This window comes from Macaca nemestrina, chromosome 8 (genome assembly GCF_043159975.1).
Source record: "Macaca nemestrina isolate mMacNem1 chromosome 8, mMacNem.hap1, whole genome shotgun sequence".
NCBI lineage: Eukaryota > Metazoa > Chordata > Mammalia > Primates > Cercopithecidae > Macaca > Macaca nemestrina.
Genome location: NC_092132.1, coordinates 153,631,468 through 153,636,115, shown reverse-complemented (window position 1 = coordinate 153,636,115; position 4,648 = coordinate 153,631,468). Strand labels below are relative to the sequence as shown.

Sequence of the window (4,648 nt, the reverse complement as noted above, 5' to 3'; positions counted from 1 at the left end):
GGTCTTTCTTATTTCTGTTAGGAAGTGCGTGGCTAGAACAGTGGTCCCTTCCTAGAAGTCTAAGGAAATAACAACTAAAATGCAACAGCTCCCAACCCCAGAGGAAACAGGGAGTGCATGAAGGAAAATTTAATCATTTTACAATTACACAGCTCAGCTGAGAATAAGCTCTGCGTGATCACAGGATGGCAACCTGGAATACGGAGGTCATCACAGAGTGTGGCTATCACACTGGAGGAGAAGAGGGTGCAGAGAGTGTGGGTGCATGCATGTGCTTAGCAGAAAGGTTAAGTCCTCCTCCATCATTGAAGGAAATCAATAGATGAGCCCCAAAATAAACAACATGAAACACAAGCATGTTGTTCACTCACAGGAGGGAAACACCAAGAGACACAGTGACAGCCGCAGGGACTGAGGGTGGAATAAAGAAGCTGCTTTCACCACAAACCAGGCAGTAATGCTGGGCTCTTAAAAGCTTTGCATGCAGTGATTCTTGCCCTTTTGGCTAAGATCAAGTGTAGTACCTGTTCTTAGCCGTTTAAGAATTTTACATGTATGAGTGTAATAAAAATTACAAGTAAAACCTTAAAAATATGTAGAAAGTTACGTTTTAAATAGCAACAAATAATTTGGGTGTTGATGTATAAAACAGAGCAGGGCTACTAGGCTTAACTGAATTTGAGGCAGATGCAGCTTATAAAATTTCGATAATTAGTTTCTGAAATTTTATTTTAAAAAATAATTATGAGTAGAGGACACATTGCTTTTAATTTTGCTGGTAGTTTTCATTACACACAGGCTGCAATTCGGGAATTGCTGAAAGAGACTGAGCTGAACAACTTAGAGCTGTGCCAATAAAAGTCTCCATTAGGTCCTAAAGTCCCCAGAGGCTGGAGGCTGTGGAGGTCCTGCTGCAGGGGCCAGCTGGTTGGACATGGCCTGAACCCCCATACTCGCCCACAGATGCTGTGGTTCTGCGGCAAAACCAGCCCTTTGCTTCCAGCATCCTCTGTTTCCATGAGCAATACCACAAGCCTTGAGCAGAACTAGAGCCGAGTGCGTGGACACAGGTGCCATCTCATGATCTCCACCTCCTGAACCATGTGTGGGCACTGATGGCAGAGTGGAAAGCAGAAAGCTGTGGGATGTAGTCCTTGCATGGACCCCATGGCCAGGACTACCTCAGAACTTCTGAGGGTTGTGTTCCAAGTTCATTCCTGCCTCTGCTCAGGCCCCAAATCTGCCTGCATCTGCAAAGCCCTAGAGCCTGGAGTCCTTAGACCTAAATAAGTGGCTACTGCTCCCACCAGGCCAGGCCAGTTAGGAGAGAGGGTCAAAGTCATAGGTCACAGAGTGATGTAAAATGATGAGATCAGGCAGTGGGTCTTCAGTATGGGGGCTTCCACAGTGGTCCCAGCTGTGGCCATTGCCCCTGTACCTAGCCAATGCACCACCAGCCCCCACGCCTTCCCTAGAGACAGAGGAGGTGGTGATAAGGGGACGCTGTGAGGGGTCTTCTGGTCAACTTGCCTTTCTGTGACCTTTTCCCCTCTTCCCAGTGGAGCAAATTGTTTCCCTGTAGGAGAAGAAAAATTGGATGCCTGTAACCCACGGCAGATGAACAAGAGAAAAACAGAAGTTTATTAATCCACACACCTCATGCATGGGTGGGAGACTCCAGGGGAAGATGTACAAATCTGCAGGAGGTGGCCCAGAACCCTAGCTTATCTTCAACTAAAACAAAGAAAGAAGGTGGGGGTGGCCAGCAGTGGGGAGGTGACCAGAAAGGCAGGTGACCGAGGTCACAACTTGTTGTGGGCTTGCAATAGAGCTTTCTCCTCAACAAGTGTCTCTTGTAACTGAGTTTTCCTCCTCCTCTTGGATCCCAGAGGAGATACCCGGTAGGTAGAGATTCCTTCACAGAGGCAAACTCCCCTTCCAAAAGGGCGACTTCTTAGAGCTTCTCCTGCAGCTGCCATTCCTCAAAATCCTTGTTCAATGAGGCACACTCTGGGATGGGGCCTTGTCTCTCCTGAAGGTCCCGTGGGAAGGCCTGGGCTGGGTACCAGACTGGGTACCAAGCCAAACAATCTATCACCTGGAAACACACCCACTTTTAACCACATGTGATGAGAAATGCTTTATTCTCTATTTGGATATTTTAAGTGCCTCTGTACAACTCTCTCACCAAGCCAGTTCCACTGATCAGAGCACTGCAGGGCACATCAGGGCAGGGATCCCCAACCCCTGGGTCAAGGACCAGTACTGGTTTGTGGCCTGTAAGGAACTGGGCTGCACAGCAGGTGAGTGACAGGTGAGTGAGCGAAGCTTCATCTGTATTTCCAGCTGCTCCCCATTGCCTCCTCTCAGAGCAGTGGCGGCATTAGATTCTCATGGGAGCACAAACCTTGTTGTGAACTGTGCACATGAGGGATCTAAGTCGCATGCTCCTTATGAGAATCTAATGCCTGAGCTCTGCCTCCTGTCAGAGCAGTAATGGCATTAGATTCTCATGGATAGACTCTCACACCTCCTGTTGTGAACTGTGCACAGGAGGGATCTAAGTTGCACACTCCTTATGAGAATCTAATGGCTGCTGATCTGTCACTGTCTCCCATCACCCTCAGATGGGACCATCTAGTTGCAGAAAAGCAAGCTCAGGGTTCTCACTGATTTGACATGAGATGACTTGTATAATTATATTACAATGTAATAATAATAGAAATAAAGTACACAATAAAGATAATATGCTTGAGTCATCCTGAAACCATCCCCCCTACCACCAGGTCCGTAGAAAAATTGTCTTCCATGAAACTGGTCCTGGTACCAAAAAGCTTGGGGACCACTGCTTTAGGATGGAGAGCACCCCACGCAATGCTGCTTTTAGGAGTCCAATAAACATCTACGGAGCATCTGCCACACACCAGGTGCCACACCTGGTACTGGGGTTGCAGAAATGAACAGAACATGACACTCACCTACCGAGAGGTCAAAAAGAACTGAGGGCAACGGGTCATAATAAAGCGAGTAAACTAAAGCCGTAGGTCTACAGCAGGGCTGGAGCAGGAGATTCTGTGGCACCAACGAGGTCACCAATGCCCCTTCTGTGTGACTTATCTAGGAGGAGCCAACAGAGTTTCTGGCAGTGGCCACGGCTCATTCCTCACCCCACCAGGGTCACAGGTTCTCGGTCTGAGGGCGACCAAGAGAGCCTTGCTGGATTCGCTGAACTCACAGGCACTTCCCAGACATGCACTCAGCGGTGCCAGTTTAGAGCACCCCGTATCTGCTCAGATGCTGAGTCCCTGAACAGGGAAGCCTCTTACTTCTCTTTGTAAACCAAACATGCTCCCAGCACACTGTAGACCTTGGAATGTTTGTTGAATGAATGAAATTAAAATAAAAAGAACCATAGGCCATAAGCTACACGAGGCAGGGAGCAAGGTGGTTCCCGCAGCACAGAGTTGTGTAAACCAGCACAGCCCAAGCTTCCTGACAGACAGGGAACGAGGAGAAGAGAAAATAGAGCAGGAGGAACTGAGAAAAGGCTAGGAGGTGAGGGAGGAGGTGATGGGGAGACGAGAAGGGAGGCTGCAGGGAGGCTGCCAGGCAGATGAAGGGTGAAACATGAGTAGGGAGCAGTTCACACCACTTGTGTCTCTGTTTCCAGCCCTCATTTTCCAATGAACAAAATGTGAATATTCTCCACATTTAGTGTCACAGAGAGGCGTTGTAAGAGGTTGCAAGTTCAGGCTTAATGCAGAATTTTAATGAGATGTGTACCCGCTTCTCTTCACTGGCTCATTTTGTCCTGCTTAGGACTCCACAGAGCATGTCACAGGGCAGATGCATGCTAGCTCTTCTTTTTCCATTTAGAAAACTCAGTGCCCGTGGTGCTGGCAAGTCCCGTGAACTTGGACAAACATTTCAGAAAGCTCCATTGTTCTTGGCTTCTAAGACCTCTCTCCCAACCCATGATTTGCCGCTGCAATATTACTATGATATTACTATGCTAATGACGAGGGAAGACACGGAAATACAGACTTGGCACAAAGACGCTCAGATACACAGCCTGCCTTAAAAATGTGTGAAGACCCTTATAGACCACTAGGGGTAGATGGAAAGACTTTAAGTATTAATATTTTCAAAAGCTTGTACTTTCACACTTCATAAAGTGCTTTCATGAATATTGTCTTTGCATAATGACATGATGGGCACTTTTCCCATTGTGTGGGTTATGAAGGGACTTATCCACGGTCACCTGGCAAATGGGGCGTCAAGCCAAGCTTCCTTCTACCAAATCTGGGCTCTTTAGAACATGGAGTCACCATGTGGTAGGTGGTGGCTGCCTTGGTTCAGTCCTGGAACTGCAAAGCTAGAGGAGACAGCTGGGCAGGAGTGCATCTGGCAACTCCTCCTGGCACAGAGAGGACAGAGAGGAGCAGTGGAAGGCATTGGGAGTGGGAAGGGGCTGTTGCCTGCCATGCAGCCTGGGTTCTAATCCCCTCGTTCAGCCCCCTCTGCCATGGAGTCACCGCTTAGAGGCATTGCCACGTTTCACCTGTCTGGAGCCTCACAGGGTTTTCTATGTCCTGAAACTGCTCAGTGTCATCCAGATGGCAGGGCTTTTCCACAGGAACTGCCACGC

General features: G+C 48.3%; 1 pseudogene; it reads left to right on the top strand.

The window, feature by feature from the left end:
* The first annotated feature begins 485 nt into the window (after nt 1-485).
* LOC112428490 (U2 spliceosomal RNA) lies at nt 486-588 on the top strand (annotated as a pseudogene).
* Nucleotides 589-4,648: the final 4,060 nt, after the last annotated feature.